This window comes from Cygnus olor, chromosome 1 (genome assembly GCF_009769625.2).
Source record: "Cygnus olor isolate bCygOlo1 chromosome 1, bCygOlo1.pri.v2, whole genome shotgun sequence".
In the NCBI taxonomy this organism is placed as follows: domain Eukaryota; kingdom Metazoa; phylum Chordata; class Aves; order Anseriformes; family Anatidae; genus Cygnus; species Cygnus olor.
In genome coordinates, this window is record NC_049169.1 from 52,976,396 (window position 1) to 52,997,519 (window position 21,124).

Below are 21,124 nucleotides of genomic sequence, written 5' to 3' on the forward strand. Positions count from 1 at the left end.
CAGCATTAAGCACGCTGGGAGCTTGGCATCTCCTCCGTGCTTCAGTGAGCCTCCCAAAGGAGGTAACCGCAGACCTCAGGGAAGTCTGGCAGTGCGTCGTTCACCCCACGGCAGGGCTGAAAATGCACTTCTGCACGGGTCGCTGAGAGCGAAGGAACTCAAGGTGAACAGCGCCATGACTTTGTAGCAGCCAGTAATACTGACCAGCGCATGGCTGACACAATACCGGAGGAGTAACGCTTCATTGCAGAGTGATTGTCACGCCACACACAGCCTTGGAGCTCTTAGTTAACATGGGCGTCACTTCTTCCCATGTCAGGGGCATCAGGAAAAGGCCACAAGCAAACGCAGAAAACACAGCCTCACATCAAAGCCAGCTGCTGCCCATGCGACACCTCCACACACCGACTGTAACCAGCTACAAGCACCTCAGAAATCCTAAATAGGAAGTGTACATATTTTTAAATAATTTGTTACATCCCAAATGTTTCTGCACAATGCCTACACGCTTCTGTTCTGTGAGGTTAAATCAGAAAATGTTATGGTTTTTAAGCTTTCAAGAGAGGAAGTAATTTCATTTAAAGACAGAGAGCACCACGTATGGTTAAAGAAGGCTCGCAGACTGCATCTTGCAACTTATTTTGCTAGTTTTGCACCACCTCTGAACTGTAAAAACATTGTTCCCATTTTACAGATGAGGCTGGAATGAAGCCAGATTTGCCATCCGTTCATATTACTATTACAACAGATAATGAAACCTCAGGGCGAAATAACAGTAGCACATACTGAAAAGTAATATTCCCCTTTTCAGACAGCAGACAAAAATACTGTTCCCCGCATTTGCTTGAGGAGAATTTTGAACATCACAGTATTGTAAACAACTGAACTGAACAGCAGCTTCCCAATCATCTAAAACTAGCTACAAATCATATCAACACTAGGTTAAGTTCTTACTACAATTTCCAATGTAAGCATTTCACTTAAGACGAGCTCTCACACTGTCAATATTATTTCAAATGTGTTCAAGGTTTCACTAAGCTTTTCAAGATAAAGCAGCCCGTTTCAGTTCTCTCATTCGCTGCAAGAGGAAGTTACAGTATCCTTGGCTACAACCTTCACTCTCATAGACTACGAAAAGATTTCCTACAACAGATCTTATCTAACCTTCTTTGAAGTAGCCAGAAGTATGTCATTGGATGATGCACAGCATTTCTTGTTTCTATTACTCAAAGGTTACTCAGTCCATAGCTTATGGGATCAAAGAGATGAAAAGGTCAGACATTACAGCAAAGGAAAAAAGTGTTATGTTTCTACAACTGCTGCCTATAGCCCTTTCTAGTGATTGTGTATTACTACATCAAGACTATTGTTCAGACTTTGAGAGCAAATTGAGAACTAGAGGGTTTCTTTTTGTTGTTTCCCTTGCACATACAGCAGCAAATAGCCATAAAGAACAGGGTAATTATGATACATGTGTGTGCTAACATACAAAGTCAAAATAATGATGATGAACATTACTGACAGTCCTTATATATTATCATCAGCTTAAGACAAAAGAGCTCAGCAGTACTGATTAGGCAGTACAATAGGGGACCAGCAAAGACGATCAATACAAATCATCTCAAAACCACTACCCTGCATCTGGTGCCAACATTTCAGTTATTATGGGAATAAATACTTCTCGAATAAGCTAACATTTCCAGCAGATTGCATCTTTCTCGGTTGACCTTCAGCTGCAACGATATCCCCCAACCCCTTCACCACCACATACACAAAGAAACTAATGGTGGGGCTAGAGAGAAATCCCACAGTCCCAAAGCTGTGCCTGCTGCCACTACTAACCCCTAAAGCAAGAATGGAGGCCAATGAATTTAACTTCATATCCCACAGACACCTGCAAAGGCCAGTAATACATACCTACCTTCTTTCTGTTTAATCCATTTCTCTCTAGAGAATAGCATCTGCTCAATTTCACTTGTAAAAAACATACATGTAATTCTGGTCGCAAGGATTCCCATTTTGTTGTAAAGCTCTATACTGGAAAAATACTGCTATTACTAATGCATTGAGTCAGTTATCTGCTTTAGAGCCTAAATTGCATTACTTCTAAGCCTGTGGTCCAATCTGTCCCTAGAAATGCAGTTTATTTTTCTCCACAAGTAAAAAAATAAAAAAGTTGCGCAAATATATTTCAAATGCAGATAAAACAAAACAGAACTCCGTTCCTAATTGCATTAAGAGGAAACAGAAAGGACAGATTGTCTGAGACAAAAACACCACGTAAGATCTTGCTAAAGCAGTGCCGGCTGACGTGGTCGGCCCTTTCCTTAAGACGTTTCATCAACAGTTAAGCCTTGAACAGTAAAGAGTATTTATGACTATCAATGCTGAAGGAATCATTAAACAAGGCAAGAGAGCAAAACATGCTGCAGAAACAGCCCACAGTATACGTGCATAGCTGGGAGGAGTATGAGCACCCAAACCCTCTTTCCTACGCACTCTTCTCAACAGGCTGTAAACTGAGGACACTCACACAATGACTATGCAGAGGTTTGGTGTTGGGCTTGTTTGTTTTTGCAATACAATACAATAGCCAAAGAGTATACACAGCTACAGTCTGACTAAAAAAGGAAACGATATGGGGCTTTACGATACTGCTCCATGTTTTCTACTCACGTTAAGACAGAAAGCAGTGATTATATCATAATTCCATTTCTAAGCACACACCAGTGCTTTTCAAGGCCCACCTCCCAGTCCAGGCAAGAAACCAGCACAGCACGAGCACGGTCAGCACCACCTCCCCGTGGAGCACACGGAACAAGGATGAGCCAACCATACCCTGGGGTGCATCAAGCACGGCATCGCTAGTCAGTCAAGGGAAGTGATTGTGCTGCTCTACTCTGTGCTGGTGCGGCCTCACCTCGAGTACTGTGTGCAGTTCTGGGCACCACAGCACAAAAAGGACATTAAACTGCTGGAGAGTGTCCAGAGGAGAGCTACTAAGATGATGAAGGGCCTAGAGGGGCAGACGTATGAGGAGCGGCTGAGGTCACTGGGCCTGTTCAGCCTGGAAAAGAGGAGGCTGAGGGGAGACCTCATCATGGTCTACAGCTTCCTCACGAGGGGGAGTGGAGGGGCAGGCACCAATCTATTCTCTTCAGTGACCAGTGATAGGACCTGAGAGAATGGTGTCAAGCTGCGACAGGGGAGGTTCAGGCTGGACATCAGGAAGAGGTTCTTCACTTGAGAGGGTTGTCGCACACCGGAACAGGCTCCTGAGGGACGCAGTCACGGCACCAAGCCTGTCGGAGTCTAAGAAGCATTTGGACTGTTCACTTAGTCATAGGGTCTGAGTTTCTGAGTGGACCTGTGTGGTGCCAGGAGTTGGACTTGATGACCCTTATGGGTCCCTTCCAACTCAGGATATTCTATGATTCTATGAGACAGCTGCTGGGGAACCACATCTCACCGTGCATGCATGCTCCCGTGCCTGATCCTCACCACAGAAGTTTTGAGCACAGCCTTGCACCACGATGAGGAAAGGATGGTTGAGCCACAGTATGTGGTTTGAACTACGTATATATCTATCGGTTTTGAAAGGTGATGTTCTGCTGAACAAACGTTGCCCAAGGACTTTTCCCAGCTTTGTTTCTCAACACTTAGCTCACAGCCAGCTGAAAACTGAAGTGGTTGTGCTGCTGAGGCACAACTTCACTCATGGTACCCACGTAAAACTTTCCTTCCTTCCCAGCAAGCACTCAATTCAAAAGCAAAGAGTTAACACAAACAGAGGAAAAAGAAATGATAATAATAAAATCCAGCAATACAACCCAAGCCAGTTAGATTAAAAGCTAGACAACAGTAGGTGCTAGATTTTTTTTGGAACAAAATTCCTGCCATTTCCAGCTCCTTTTCCTTTAGAAAAGTCTTCTTCGCCCTCTTTTATTCTTGTATACATTCTTCATACTCTTATTCTATCTACATAATATACCTGGTCTGCCTGGCAAAGAGAAAAGACCAAGACACAAGAATTTTTATGCATGCAAAAGTGTACTGTCTACAGAACAACATCCTCTGCATGGTGACGCAAGAGAGAAAATTTTATAGCAAGCTCTTAAAAAAAACACTATCTTTGTCGGGCTAAGCACATATAGTTCATTAAAGAGAGAAACCAGCTTTGACAGCTATAGCGTTTTCTTTGAATATAGCAAAAAATATATATAATTTTAAGCTTGGCTCATGCAAATAGCTCAATTCAGTTACTAATTTATAATTTATTCAAAACTGATGAACCCACAGGAAGTTGCAGAAACAGAAGAACATATTTTCCAATCCATCAGTAAAATGAAAGTGTGATCTCCTTGTTCCACAAGCAAATCTGGGGGGACATGGGTAAGCAAAATCAATTAGATCTAGCTCCTCCACTACCAATACCTCCCTATGGGTAACTAAATTTTGAGGGGTGGGGTTGTTCTTACAAATGTGGTATTTTTTCCTAAAGATATTCATCAGATCATGAAGGCTTCCTCATGAATCTCTTCTAGGCTGGGAAAGATGACCTTAGGAGGTCATCTTGTCCAAGCCCCTGTACCAATTCTGTTTAGATTACTTCACTGTGTTTAAAAAAAAGAAGTTAATCCAGGTTGCCTCATTACATGATTTTTCTTCAATTTCTTCTAGCTGTACTACATACTCTACATCCTAAAAACAAAGAACTAAGCTTTCAAAGAGACTGCCTGACCAGCCTGTGCTACAATATTTGTAGAACCAGAGTGCTCTTGGACAACAAGCATTGCTCTGAAACGTATCTGGCAACAGAATCACGTTTTCCATTTATGAGTCTGAGGACATGCAATGAAACCTTCCTGATGAACACCACAAAAAAGCTGAATATATTCTTACAAACCTCTTGGATCAGCACAGTTAACGGCACAGTCAAATGTCATGAGACAAAACATTTCTGGCAGGGAATTTCCTTATGGACTCTTTGAGAAAACTAAGCCATCTGCTTAGTCAAAAATCAATCCTGATGAGATTACATGAAACAGGATGCATCCAACCACTTAGGTATTGTAGAGCAGTATTTTGCCAGTGGTTGAACTCAGGATAACAGGATTCACTAGAAAAGTTCTGAATTTATCACTATCAACGAAGAGTCTAGATCATCATTTAAAAGTACCAACCCAGGAGAAAGAGACAGAAGATAAAAAGGAGAAGTGGAAAAATCCTTTAAAGATGCTTTTTTTCAGCAAGTGTTACGAAGCATTTCTGCCAGTTTAACAGAAAATGAGTATCTGGCAAGATAGTAATGCAGAGTGTTTACTCATCTGCAAATCACATGAGTATGTACAAGTGAACTAACTTGTGTTTTGCTAGAGACAATGCAACATCAAAGATTTTCTGGAATCTCAGCACCTTAGAGCAAACATGTTTATCCACAATTAATCTTATTTTCTAAGCATTATTAGTAAAATCTAATGATGCTTTGTAACAATGAGTGTTGTTCTGCAACAACATTTAGTCAATAACTCAGTCAAAAAAGATTTACCATGTCTTTCTGACAGCAAATGTTTCCAGTCATTTTTGATATTGCTCATTGTATGGAAACTAACATTTCTATCACTTAGATGTAAATGATTTTAGACATTTGGAAGGGTAATATGCTGGAGTATATGACAGTTGCAAATGTTATCTTACATGTTTTGAAAGATCTGTATTCTCTCAATATTCCTCTTCTTTTCCTTTTTTTTTTTCACGAAACATCAAGCACCGATTCTGCTCCATGGCAGCTTCTGGCTGAAAGCCCTGCTAAAATAGATATTCTAGCTCTTGCCTAAAATTACAAGTGATTTTAACAGACTCTTGTTTCAGAAAAGACAGAAGAGAGGCAATATTGGCTTAGTGTTTTTGACATCCTGCACTGTCAAGAACTAAAAACATATCTTGTAGTAAGAAGCTCTACACAGAATTATATGGTAAAACAGTATAGGAAGCTCCTTCTTTTGTATACATCATGTCTTTAACATTAATTCTACTATTTTATTTTCCCTTTCCTATTGCATAGTATTTGATGTGTCCTTATTCCTGTGTGATTAAAAGTGAAGTCTAGTCAGCAACCACCGAGAAATATAGCTCACTCACGAAAACAAGCAAAAAAAAAAAACAACTGCAGCGTCTCTTTATGCAGCAATGCTGAATTTCATCACTAAGAGATCCCCTTCATCTTCTGAAAAGATGTACCAACCCTGAAACACAATGAAATGAAAATGAACGAGGAATCATCCCAGCTGACAGCACCTGCCTTTGATTTCCTCCACCAATTTGTGTAGCTCAACACACGTTTACTTCCCCAGCCCTTCAAAGGCTCCTCTTATCCCTTTTTCCAAGAAAGGCCCCTAGCTGGGGAAGCTGACGAGAGGTTTTCTGACCAGCTGCTGTGGTTTTGGCTGGAACAGAGTTAATTTTCTTCATAGAGGCTCACGTGATGCTGTTTTGGATTTTTGATGAGAACAGTGATGATAACACACTGATGTTTCAGTTGTTGCTGAGCAGTGGTTGCACAGCGTCAAGGCCATTCCTGCTCCTCACGCTGCCCTTGCCTGTGAGGAGGCTGGGGTGCACCGGGAGCACCTCGTGGGACAGAACACAGCCAGGGCAGCTCGCCCAGGCTGGCCAAAGGAATGTCCCATACCGTGCGGTGTCATGCTCAGCAATAAAGCTGGGGTAAAGAAGGAGGAAGGGGGGACATCGGGAATGATGGCGTTTGTCTTCCCAAGAAACCACTCTGCATGACGAGCCCTGCTTTCCTGGAAGTGGCTGAGCACCTGCCTGCTAATGGGAAGTAGCAAATGGATTTCTTGGTTTGCTTTGCACAGCTTCTTCTTTACCCACCAAACTGTCCTTATCTCAACCCACAAATTGTCATACTTATCTTCCCAATTCTCTCCCCCATCCCACCTGGGCAGAGCAAGTGAGTGGCTGTGTGGTGCTGAGCTGCCTGCCGGGCCTAAACCACAACACTAGCCTCACCCACCAGACATCCGCATGCCCTGACACAACCAGGACACATTCTGCAGAGCCCACAGTCCCTGCATGCACCTGCCACGTGTCCCCAGGCACGCTGTCACCCCTCTGCTATCCAGCAGCAAAAGCTCACGGGGACTAAGGCAGGAGGTCATATACACAACTCTGGAAGCAGCTTTCAGAGCAGTGCTGATGAAGGTCACTAAGCTTCCCACTCCATGACTGTATATCAACAGCAGAAAAAGAAATTAGGAAGTAAATGAAAATATAATTAATTTTTCATTCTCGGGATCTCAGGATTTGGTAACATTATTGCAGCTTGTATGACTGCAGAAGTTTGGAAATAGTCTTAAGTCAGAAACTCCTAGGACACCAAAAGACTGTACATCTGCAGAGACAACCATGCTGCTGCACACACTGCTTTGAGATTGACACTTTTCTGAAAAAAAAGTTATGGTTGGGTTTATGTTTTAGTAAGCTGCAAACATAATTAGTACTTGTAATAACCTGATGTAGCGTGTGATTGGTCTGTTGCCTGATGTACTAATTTTCCCTTTAAAGTCATATCATGAAGTCTTGCCTTCTGATTCTACTTTGTTTGGCTTCAATTATTATTTTTAACTTAAATAATTACTTGTGCTATAGATACTACGACTATAACACTAACTAGAGAAACTTTCTGTACTTATAAGGCAATCTAAATACCCTGCTCTCCCTCTCCCCTGAGAAAGCTGATGAAGTGAGTAATGAGAAGCACTCCATGAAACATGGAGAAAAGACAGTTTGGCTCTTCAGATTTTCCCATGGCACAAGATGGTCCTTCTCTCTGGAACAAAATCTGACCTTTCTCAGGAGGAGAGGGTGGTGGGGAGAGCACTTATAGGCACAACCCAACTCCTAAGTCCACTTCACGTCCTAACGATGCACCTCCTTAACTACCAGTAGACATAGCATGGACTCATCCACACCCCCGAGACTAGAATTTAATGGAAAAACATTTCAGAATCCAGCTCACCTCTTTTACAGTATATAGGAAGAAAGATGAAAGGAAGGTGGGTGGGAATGATCATAACTACAGAAATTATGCATTATGTGAGGCAGTGAATATGCCTTCAGCTTTCTAGGAGTCACAGATGCACAGATTGCAAGTCCTGATTTAAAAATTAAAAAAAGTACCTAAGCAGAGGTGGGGGGGATTTTTGTCCAATATTTTAATGTCTTAGATAAGGGACAATTGAGTGAAAGTTAAGTGTCTAATATACTTCAGATCATACAATGTCCTAACATTCCTTTCTGCCTTACACAAATATACTTTTACTCTGATTTTACTCAGTGTCCTTCTTGGCTTTAGAAGTGTGTTTCAGTTTAGTATTTTCTAGCAGAGCATGCAGGCAACAGTGTTATTTGTCTCCCTTTTCTTTATATGCTAGATAACCATAACATTTTTTTGACATACAACCTTTTGCAGATGGTACTCCAAGAACAGTTCTCACGCATCTGTATATTACCTTCTTCCAGAAAATAGATTCTGGGGACATGCCGAATGACAGAAGTTTTTCCCCCTGTGGGCTAGATTTTGGCATTAAAAAGCAAATGCTGAGCCAGAAGTTTCCCTCTCTAACACAAGTGCAAATCCAATCCTGCCACCCCTCAAAATAAATTTAGTTTACAGCAATAGGACTCAAAAACAGAACTGGACCCTCTGTCACCAGCCAACAAGTGACCCCATGTTTACAAGTACTCAGAATCCCTACGCTCTGAAACGTAGAAGGTGACCTTTTCCAGCTCAAATATCTGAGTTTTTGGCTGCTCCTCAAAACTGCCATTTTTATGCAGGTCTGAACTGGTGCCACTGTGAAAGCATAACCAGCCTTATACTCTCCTTCATTTGACTTATGTTGCTACAGAAGCATCTGCCGCCTTCTCTCTATGTAGGTTAGGATGAGATTTTTGTTTTACTTTTAAGGAAATGATAGCACAGCTATTTTTAAATTTCATATAGCTACTAGTTCAAAGCCATGTATCAAACCATAGTTTCTGAGCACTGTTGTTCTTACTGAAGGTGGGTTCAAATCAATTTCAAAACACTGTTTCAGAGAGACTTTAATTATTAATATTACTCTCATATTATTGCCATTTTAGTATGAAAGGATGTATTTAAGTGTTAGCTATCAAGCCTACTAGCGCCATTGTGCTACCTGCCCATGATTCCCTGAAGAGGAACATCATTAGAGCATCACCTTGACGTAGCTCAGCACTCAAGAGGGAGAAGCAGGGGGGAACCACACCATGCAAACATATGGGAACACGTGAAATAGAGGGTGGGAGTGGACTCCCATATAACTCTGAACAGAGAAGAGGGCTTTCTCAATAAATGATCTGTGTTAGCATAAGCAAGGGTGGAGCTAATGTTAGGCATTTTACTTCAGAATGATTATCTGACTTTTTTGTCTCCATTCTGTGCAACACGCTTCCAGGCAACAGAAGATTGAGAGACGTATACCACTGCTAGCAACAACTGGAAGAGCCTATTACTACTCCAAAGGAGCTCAAGTTCACCGAAATGGTGGGATGGATGCACTATCATACCTCAGGTTTAATGGCAGAGACATCCTAGATTGGAAACAAAATGGAAAACAGATCTCCTCCCTCCCCCCCCCCCCCCAATTTTATTCTAGGTCAATGCAAACGTGATTCCTCTTCACACTTCTGATAAATGTAGATTGTGGGCTAAATTAAATCTCATGCTTCACTCCCTCAGTTCATGAGAAATCGATCCTCCCGAGGAGCACCTGTCAAAAAGGCCGGGCCACCGCTGGGCACGTGAGGGAGATGGCGGCGCCACGGGCCCCCCCCGCAGTCCCCGCGCTCACCTCCCAGCTGAGGGCCAGGTCACGACGCCCTCCTGCCCCGGTCAGAAACACAATCTCTCACCCACCAGCAAAGCACTCCTACCGCCAGCTTCAAAGGCTTTCCGGGGGTCACAGGGGCACCGAGCCTTTCCTGTTGAAAGCTCTGCCAGAACTTACTACATGTGCAAAGTCAGAGGAACATAGGAAAAAGAGGGAAGAGAGCTCATAGGACTGCTCAGCCGCACGCCCGGGGAGCGGGGTACTCACCCAGCAGACTGGAACCTTGGCTCCAGTCCGATGGTTAGTGAATATATAAATAATTTTGCTAATCACTTTATGTAGCTTTATTTCTGAGCAGTACTGCAAGATTAAAATCTGCAGCCCGGAGCTGTGCAAGTCCCATTATTGTTAAAATCATGATACATTACAACTGCACAAACATTAATAGGGCTAATGCTATCACACAGCCGAATTTCTGAAATTAAATACATCTTTCACATGACAAATTCTCATTAAAAAAGTTCATAAGGGTTAAATAAGAATCCTGTAAGATGTCAGAACCAAAGATACAGTAAACAACAGTATGTATTTATATCTTACTACCATCTTTTCCCATAGCCCCAGAGAGTCACATCTGCACACAAAAGAAACAACATAAATGTCAATGGACCACTTCAGAGAAGAAATAAGCAGCAACACTGGATCCTAAATTCTTGTTACCCGAGTTATAAAGGACCATAATTTCAGCTGGGTTTCACTGCGGATCAGTTGCCCTGGGATGCTGAAGCCTATCTGACAGACTCCAGCTTTCTTTGGTGTCTCCCAGGACCAGTTTTTCTCACATCCTCTGCACTGCTTTGCCTAAAGCCTAAAGGCATTATCCCACAAAAACAGTCATGCTGTTACCAGGCTTATTAGCGATGCCAAAGACAACAACATACTTCTGTCCTTCCAAATGCACCAGGGTTTTCTATCAGGTGTAAATCCCTACAAGATAAGGCTCAGAGTGCTGTCTAAGAACATGAAGTTTTCTTTCATATCAAAGCCTTCTTTTATATTTTTCTTCTTCTGCATGTTTGCCTTTTTAACACATCAAATTCTTTGATACTGTTCTGTGAAGACTGCAAAGAAAAAAAATTCTACTTTTACTATTTGTATGTATGAGAAAAACAATCTCAACACAATGTTTTAACTCAACCACTTCAGAGGAATTTTAAAGCAATACTGTATTTTCATTGTTTATTTCAAAGACACAGTAAAGTTAGGTGATGGGCAAACTTGAAAAGCACAAAACAAAAATAAGCATGGCTACTTTGAAAGAGTACCAAGTTCTTAAAATATTTTCCAATACACAACATGTTAGAACTTCAAGAGCCATAAATCACAGAAAGATGATTTGAAAAATGATGTGACTGAAAACAAACTCGTAATCATATTAAGCACATGAATCAACATGGGGGAGGGGGGAAGCATTATTATAATAGCAAGCTAACAATTGGATCAACTGTGTCAGACCATGAAAAAGCAGGGGAAAGTTGGGTTCTTACCTGAACAGGCTGCAAGACCACCACCAAAGGTTTCTCATTAAATACAGGAGTGGGCCAGGCATGATGTGATTGACTAAAATAACATAGATCCATTTACACACTCCTGTCATGTGATTGACCCTCCCAACCTTTACATGGGCAATATTTATCCATGCAAGTTAATGACACCACTTCAAAGCCCTAAAAATGTGTCCCAAAATAGCCTTCGAATAGCCCAGCAAATCCAGCCAGAACTGCAGGTACTACCTGTAGCAAATTCTATAATCTCTCCACTTTCCAGGCACAATCGGCTGATGACATTTAGCACAGTCTTTCCAAACACCTCAGTAAATGTTGCCCTCCCCATCACAGACTCAGTTGTTTATTTAGACATAAGCAGGATACTGCTGTAACCAGGACCGCATCCGCCACCCACCTCAGAAGGAGGAACCAAGCTAGTTACAATTATTTGTAAGCAGAAACTGACAGCCAACTCCTGCTGTATTCACAGGTTCAGATGAGAAAAACATCCTCCCTAGGGGGAAAAAAGCTTTTACTAGTGGATCTCCTCTCTTCCTCCACCAACTCTAAAACAATATAGGAACAAAAACCATAGTTCCTGCTCAGCTATCATCTCCGGTGTAGATGTGTTCTCCTTAACCTTAAATACCAGACTACTCTGGGAACAACGGGTTCCTTCCGGAGCTGCTCCTCTCACCCTGACCTCCTTAACCCGCAGAAAGCAAACATCACCTGAGGTGGCCACAAGCCACCCACTCCTACACATCAGGAAAAAAACAGATACCTTTCAGTACCACCCGTCAGCGATCTCTGCCACCCACTTCTAGGATCGCCACAGGGCTGTGATAGCTGTTATCTTTGTTGCTGTCTTTAAATGGTGAATCCAGCACTAATCCTTTTTTTAGGGCTGGGAAGAACTTACTGTTCCACAAGACATGGAAGATCCCCCTCACCTTCCACATCGGAGTACAAGGACTGCTGGAGAAGACCCAGGTTACGCTGTGCTAGAAGGTGACGAGTGCTCAGTGCAAGTACCATTTTAAGGACAGTTTCCTGACAGACATGGTGTGCCAACTGAAAGTACAGGCAAAAGAATGTCTATTATTGCAACGACAAGTTTTGCTCCTATCTTTACTTGATCAGATATGAATGGAGCCCAAAAGGTACTCCTGAAAAAATCTGGAGGCAGTTCTTCGAAGAGGTGGATGTCAGTGATGGGCAAAAAAATGACATGATTAGCAAACAGCTCCCCAGACAACTTGCATCTGCATCCCATCCACTACCGCCTGAGCCTGAGAAGACCGCAACTTTAGGAGGGGACCTCAGCTATACCAAGACAACCTTCGTCATTAAGGAATCTGAGCTGCAGAATCAGGAGAAAACATACTAAGATTCTTCCTTCCCTTCAATTGTTATGAAAAGCTAAGCATCTACTAACCCAAATGCTTCCAGCTTGGCAATTCTTCTCTATCTGTAAGTAAATTAACACTTCCTAATTCCACCTCAGTTGTGCACAGACTGTCATTACGTTGTCAATACAAGCTCCGACTGAAAGCAGTTTAACTCAAAACAGCCTGGAAGAGCTGGAAGCTCCAATAAAGGAAAAAGTAAGTATTTGAGAAATGATAGTGGGGGAACAAAAAAAAAAAAAAAGAGAAAACAGGAAAAAAGAGAAAAAGAAAAGCAGTTTTCAGACATTTTTATATAAAAGCCAATACACTTTAGCAAAGTTTTAAAGCCAGACATGTTTAATTTCCTTTTTTATTTGCTACCTCTGTTAAGGAGATGCAGGGTAGAATTCCCAATTTCTGTAAATACAAAAAACAATTATCCCAAGTATTGCTTAACTCACTATTTTAAGTACAATCTTTGAACAGAAGCTTTCTTTGAACCAAAAACAAGCTTTTGATTTTCTTAGCTACAGTGTGGAAAGAAAAAAAATAAATAAATCTTACTTCTGCACAGACTGCAAAAAATAGCCAAATTCTAAAGAAACTAGGGTCACATTTATCATGCATAATTTCTCACAATTTTTATCACTTACTATGCCTCTCAAATTTTATTGCAACAAAATCAGCACTTTTAAAAAAATCAAGAAAGAAAACACTATAACCTCCTATTCAAGGTCAGGAAACATTTTATTAGCCCCAGACTTTTATTCCCAGCAGGAGAGAAGAAAAATGCAGTATGCGTTAATCAGATTGTAAGCACCTCCATACTATCAAAATATCAGTGCAGTCACAGACACCTCTTAGCCAAGTTTGCAATAATTCAAATACAGAACACGATTACAGAGAGAGAATTAGAGACTTCGTCAGGCCTCCTTTTGCTCATTTAACTGAAACAGAAGAAAAGGATGGTATGAAAGGAAATGGTTTAAGTCCTTCTATGACCTACAACCTCCTATCATGCTAACGCTCAGACCTAAAAATCAGAGGCAGAAATAGAATGCAGGAAAAATAACACTCCTCTTGAGTAAATTTTAATTTAACTTGACAGTTTAAAGTTTGTTTGTTGGTTTCAATGTAATTCACTTTCTATTATCATCAAAAACAGATTCAGTAAGTAGTAAGATGTCTTCTGGTAATTTTCAGACAGAGATTGCCCCAGGTAAGATAAAGTACAGAGGGTACATATTTATACTTAGCCAGAGGCTCAGACTTTTAAGAAAATGTTAAATAAATTCCCTTCCATAAGGTGTGCTGCTTGCCAGAAACCCAAAGAATACACTGACCATGGATGAAAACAGAGGTTAAGAAGAGCACAGTCAACATAACTATCTCTTTCTAAAGCCTGGCAAAATACAAGGTCTTTGCAGCTCCATTTGTAAGTAATCCTAGTTTGGGCTATTTCATACCAGTAAGAGGGAAAATGAAACTAAGTAAATTCCAAAGTGAAAAAAAAACTCAGAATCCAATAGCCCAGTGATCCTTCACAGAAAATTGATTTTTATTGTTCTTTCTGAAAACAAGTTCAACTGCTAGCTTGTTGCTAGAGAACCTGCTTCTGAGAACTGATCTGCAGACTGTCTTGCAGACTTCATAGCAAGCTTTTTTCTTTTTTCACTTACTCTTAGTGGTAGGGCCCACCTAGTAATGGTAAGGAATACCATCAAGAAATAAAGCACTGTGTCCTTGCAATAAATTCATTCTTTACAAAGCTTTAAGGAGTGGCTCTGTACAGCAGTACAGTAACATAAAAATCAAGACCAAAATCTGGATCTAGATTAAACTTGATGATCAAAACATGAAGCACAACTGAAAGGTCACAAGCAAAAGCAAAGGCCATAATTTCCTAATCCAGTGCAAAGGAGATAAAAAGACATTACTATACATTACTATAGCTATTTCATTGCTCTCAACGTGTCTTGGAAAAACAGTAGCTTTAATGTGTTTTCTCTTATTTCCAAACTCTACCAGAGAAGTGTCTTAATTAGTTATGTTCCAAGCATACACCAGACAAGTTCGTCAGATCTTTTTTACCCAGTACAAAATTAGAAGAAAAAAAGAGGGTGGGGGAAAATCAATATAGACAGCACTCTACTCTTCACAATTATTTTTATGCACTAACCATCAAAAAAAGAAAACACCACATTATTCCATTATACTCATATAACAATTCCAAATTCACATAATTTATGCTTACAATTTGAAGCCTGAAGATTCAGCATAGGATCTGCGTGAGCTGAAGGGGTACCTATATAAACCTCTAGGAGAAGTATGCTGTTATCCTTTGCAGATTAGTCACTAATGGGTGCAGCATAATTCACTTCTGCTTAACATTCTGCTTATCCTTATGATTTATACATGTGATAGCTATTCATTCTTTCAAAGCCTTTGATACAAGTCTAATCTAAGAATGTTAAACCCTACATGAACCATGATGCATTATGTACTTTAATGCAGTGTGTACCAGAGCAGTCAGATAAATGAGTCTACAATCATTTTTGTACATTTTTAAGTACAGCCTTATCTCCTCATTGCTGTTTTCCTTGATACGAACATCTAACTGTGACTAACATGTACAGTACACAGTAACTTAAGTACCATATTCATGAGAGGCGAGATCTTACATTCACCAATTTAAAGTCAACAGCGACAGCCTTCACTTTACAAAATGGAACAAAACATTTAGCAATTTCGAGAAGCAAGTGTTTCTTTCCCTCTTTCGGGGAAAGAAAAAAAAAAAAAAGGAAACTGGATCTCTACAGTCTTAAATGGAAACATTCCTAAATTTCTTGCCAAGAATTTACCTCCCCCTACAATTTGTATATGGCATACCATATACTTTTTTCCAGTTATTTCCTGATAGCATGTTATTTCTCCTCACCAAGGATATTATTGTACTTAGTAAGCACAATTTCCAAAGGATGACTGAGACACTACACCACACCAACTAATTCCTAGCAAGGCATTTCCAGATACTTCTGCATAGAAGAGCAGCAATGCTATATTCTGACAAGGATTTGGCTTGCCCATCAAAGCAAAATTCTGATAAGGGTTAACTTTTTAATCACTGGCAAGTACTTATCCCCAAACATCAGGGTTCAGCAATTCCAAGATCCATTTAAGCATATAAACCTTTGATGCACTTCCTTAACTTAAACTTAAAATGTAGCTTGCAAATGAAACGGTAAGTAATTGTGAAACTATCAATTTCCAAGGCTGGCCTCTGTGCTTGTAACTCAGAATAATCCAAGGAAGCCTAGCATGATGGGCAGTGTGATATAAATCTTTGCTCAAAAAAGCTACGCAAGGCTTTCTGTATCAAGAAGGTTAAAATTTTTTCTCTGATGAAATCTGCATAATAGTTAAGATGGGTACATGAAGCTCTACAAGATACTTTAAAGGCAATTAACATTCTAGTAGATCAGGTCTTCTTTCAGAAAAGGCTGTATTTTCCCCGATTTCACAACAAAAATGACTCCGAGGTTCATGAGGCTCCTCATGTTCAAATTGTACTCACTATCCACTGATATACTACAGATACAATTTCCAATCAGTCTTACATTACTGGTGACAACAACATTGTCAAAACAGCAGAAGGCTTTTACTTAAAACGGTACAGGATGGAATAGATATATGCCTAGCATTATCTCACAAAGCATGAATAAATCAATTAACATTCTTGCAAAACAAAACAAAACTGGAAGAAAATGTTAGTATCACATATCAAGGACACTGAGTCTCAAGCAATACAAATGAAATTACCTTCAGGTAACTCTGCTGGAAACATTGTCCCTCTAGAAATGTTCTCTTTGTCCCTGGTCATAAAGCACTCTTCTATAATGACAGTAAGATTAGAAGCATACCTGGAGGTCACCTGGAAGCATGAATTAGTATTAACAGAAAGGATATTCAATTAAGCAATATTCTTACTGAAGAAGGAATTTCAATGAGAAAGCAGTTCTAATGTCAGGTAAAATAAAGGTTTCACCTTTCAAGTGCTAACAGTACTCAAGAGAGCACAGAAAATTGAGGATTTATATGGAACAAAAAACACAAATGGAAATCACTTTTAACCTGTTTACCCTATCCATGAATGCAGCTCAATTACACGCTCTAAAAAATTCTTTCACTATCACTCATTACACAAAATTTTCATGGAATATTTAAAACCAGCCTCTCTCACAGTAAGGAAAAAAATGCATTTGATTTACACGTTAATGTAATTATGCAAATGCTGAAATTTTCATCATGTCCTGCAAATTGTTTCATTCTCTTGGGAGTTTTATCTACTCTGTTTATTTTTTTTAAGAGTGCTTTTCTGCTCTTAATTGATTCTCTTCTGTCTCACCTCACCTCCAGGAGGCAGTAAGTAGGAATCAAGTTACCTTCAGTGCTCCTTAAGCACACCCCTTCTGAGGGCAGAGCTCAGAGACTGCAGGTATAATCAAGGATGTGCCCAGTCACCAAAAGCAAAGGTAGGGCAGGAAAGAGAGGCCAGAAAGCTGGGCCAGCCTCCTGATCTTCGGTTCAGTTTCTGATACAGCAAAGAAGATGCAGAGAGCAGAGTCACCAACATTTTTGACAAACTGGCATCCACCCAACACAAGTAACACAGATGCTAAAGACAAGCCAAAGCCCAGCCATAAAGTCTGAGAGGCTATGTTTGTTAGAGCATTCCTCAGACTGTCACTCACTATTAGTGCTCAACAAATCAAGGATACAAGTCACAATTACATTCTCTGCTAATTAATCAAGCAGCCACATGCAGCTTCCTCCCCTTCCACCAACTGTGAAACTTAAAGGTTCGGGATAAGATGCTTACATCAAAAATGGCATTTTTGTCTTGCTCTGTAACAGCACGAACATCCTTAAGGTCAAGTGCATTCCTCATGCTATGCTGCAACCTTTCTTTTCCTTCACTGCAGGACATGAAAACTTAAAGGACTTTGCCAATCCCCACTTCTTCTACAGCACATCCTGCCTACGCCCACAGCATAAAGACAAACGCCTCACTATAAAATCCATTCTCTCCTTACACCTTTGCTTTCCAGAAGAGGACAACAATGTTTTTGCCTGTTAAGAGACACAAGGCCAATGACTTTACAATAAATGTTCTTGTTGTAGGGTGTTTTTCTTCCCCAGAAAAAAAGATCAAAGGCCATATGGTACCCTATAGGAGCTCCCTTATATATGAAAAAGCATCTCATGGCATAATCCGAGAGAACACTGGAGCAGTTGGACATCCACATCAGCTGTTAAAACCACATTGCTTCCATTCCATTGTCAACAAGGATTTATGGTAAGGCTTTTTATCTGAATGAATAATCAAATTGCTTTAGGAGTCTCAGTTTTATGTTATCATACACAATTATATGAGAGTAATGGTAAAAGAGATGTTATCTAATTGGTAGAGGGATTCCCAAATCCTTTGAAGAGAGATCGTCCATAAGCCATAAAATTTAGTAAACCATGCAATTGCACAGCTACACTAAACAGCAATGAAGTGGAAAAAAAAAGATCACATTTATAGAGAAGATTGGTTAAATTACTAACCAAGAACATTAGATATGGAAGTCTGGCTTTAGAAAAATTACTGGAGGCAATAGTATCACAATTCAGAAATGCATGCACAGCATGGCAACACATTTGAAAAGACTGCCCCGTTGCTAGCTGGGTTCAATTGTTCATGGAAAGATCAAAACAAAGGCTACTGAAATTCAAGAAACTGATTTAAAGCAGGTGAAGCATTATCACTGTTCAAAACAACACAGGTTAGATAGTGCTCAGATGTATATTTCCATGGCATTTTTATTGTTTCCCTTATCTTTTAGCTTAGCTAACACAGATTTTAAATAGCATGGGTTGTATCTTTAATAATTATTAAATTATCTCTAAGTTGTTCAAAAAATGTCATTGGGAATGTTTTAGTTAACATTACAAGCACACTGCCAAAGCTACTTTTAGCTTTGGTACCAAGTAACAAATCAATTTATTTCTATAGGCACTTTAAGAACTATACTTAAAGTTTTTACATATGCATAAGCACACACGCAAAGACATACTGGAACTGCATCTGCACAGAACAGACTGTCTAGTCCAGTATCACCATATTTTGAAGTGGTCTTTGCATATTTAATAGTTCTTCCTCAGGCGAAACATTGCAGAATGAAAAAGATGGTGAGTTTGGAGCTATGAAATTCATCCAAAAGGCAGTAAATGCAAGTCAAGCTGTACTTCAACTTCTTTGAAGATGGGTGTTCACTTAGACTTTATTCTCGTTTTGAATAGTAATTCAATGATAATTCTTTCTTTCCCATATAGCATTACTGAGGCTTGTAGCTGTTTTGATAACATATGCTTGAGAAACAGCTGTGTCTCAGGCAAAGAGACTTCAATAACAGCTCACTTCACAATGTCTGATTGTTCTGAAGATGCAATTTTATTTCTGCCACCGTGGTGGAGGAGATACGCCAGACTTCTTTTACTGTATAGAGAAAGCTGAGCCCAATGAGACACAAGCATACAATTGAAAACTCTCAAGAAGGGAACCTCGTCGATTAAAAACAAACCGTTAAGGGCAATAAGCAGCTGCTAACCACTTTCATAAGCTGGAAAAAGAAATTAGATTATCCCACAGAGTTCCCACACTTTCCACCTCTCCCCATCAAGACTGCCTGTACTTTCATTTCAGATTTAAGGTATTTTTTCTGTCAGTCTCAAACTGTCATTTATAAATCCAAAACTTTCCCAACAATATTAACTGCAAGGCACAAATTCCTTTTTCATTATAGCTCAAAACTCAACTTCCTATTCCACTACTTGAATTAAAGAGCAAAGTACTGAAATTTCTGAGTTTATTTGGCACCACTTACTCTCCAATTTCCTTTTCTTTTAATCTGTCAAGCATTTCAAAATTTAGCATGCAAGTTACATGGGCTCAGTTCAATTCCTAAATTAGATCATGAACCAGAAATGTTAGGAGGACTTTCAATCTGGGTTTCAATAGAAGGGATTTATATACACCTTCCAAGATCTTGGCCCTTACATCTTGCCCATTTCCAAAGATATAGGATCCAATCTTAAAAAATAAAAAATAAAAAAATAGAATCTTACCTTTCTGTCAAAAGGTCTCCATCCTGCCCTTCTTCCTACCCCCACAATATTTCAAGTACCTTCTCTGGGGCACCACTGGGGCACCTCAGGACACCCCTAAGAGGCAGAAGAAGGGCCTGAAGAGTCCAGTTTGGAAGGAGTGTACCCACCATCTCCAGCTGATTATAGGGTGGTATCACTAGATAATTGTTGCAAAAGGTTTTCTAGGTCTGCTACAATCATGCAAATTCAGATCAAAATGATTCACAGAGGAGCTACTAAATGAGCACTGACAGTCCTGTTTGCTAGATTTCATCCAAGCATCTTTCTTCCAATCTTACAAGTATGGTAATTGCTGTAGCCTCTGGTACTTCCCCATGAAAAACAAATTAGGTTTTAATGAAATATGCAATCTCATTCCAACATACTAAGGCAGATTCGCCTCTGCTTAATATTCCACAACTAATACCAAGCAGCTCCTAGAAGCCAACTGAGCCCAGGCAGATAATTCTTCCCCAGTGGTACGCATTCGTCTGCCTCCTGCTTCATGGCAGGAACCGTAGGCGTACAAGCGAACGTGTGTGTTCAGTCATGACAAAGCTGTCCATCCAACACAAGCAATAGGCTGTCAGTAACCAGTGTGATTGCATTTATTAATACGTCTAGAGATCCAAAGGTCTCGTTGCTACTAAGTTTTTAATCATCATAATTTAATTTTAAATTTTTGATTCCCAAATCCATCTACAAATATAATGAGCTATTAATTAGGCTACAGTACCACCATTTCAGAGAAATTAAATGAGACTGTGAAACTAAAATAGGTGTAAACAAGGAGTCTGCAGTAATCCTATATTGTATGCTTGCCTTGAAACAGCACATTTCAGTTGAATCCTGATGAAAGCTTATTCCATTTCACTTTTTCCAAGTCCTCCAAGACTTTGAAGGCAGAAATCAAGTACACTGTTAAAGAGGCATAGATTACAAAAGAAGGCAAAAGAAGGGACTTTCACACTCTAGTCTCCAGCTACAAAAACTGGACTGAATTTTTAAGCAATTCAACAGCTCCATTAGATGAGACAAGCTTATTTCCAAAGAGACTACTAACATTAGAATTCATTATGTTTTTTTTCCAAGATAAAGTAGTGATATCACTTCATATGCA

At 40.1% G+C, this 21,124-nt stretch overlaps 1 protein-coding gene across 3 annotated transcripts in view; it reads right to left on the reverse strand.

The window, feature by feature from the left end:
- TMTC2 (transmembrane O-mannosyltransferase targeting cadherins 2) overlaps window positions 1-21,124 on the reverse strand; it is a 253,991-nt gene that overhangs the window by 207,468 nt on the left and 25,399 nt on the right. Inside the window, exon 1 of one of the 3 annotated variants that reach the window (XM_040558356.1) lies at window positions 16,633-16,671. The exons of the other annotated variants lie outside the window; for them this stretch is intronic. The gene's annotated coding sequence lies outside the window, so the exon portion shown is untranslated. Of the gene's footprint in view, window positions 1-16,632; window positions 16,672-21,124 lie in introns of those variants that run through there. 3 annotated transcript variants of the gene reach the window in all.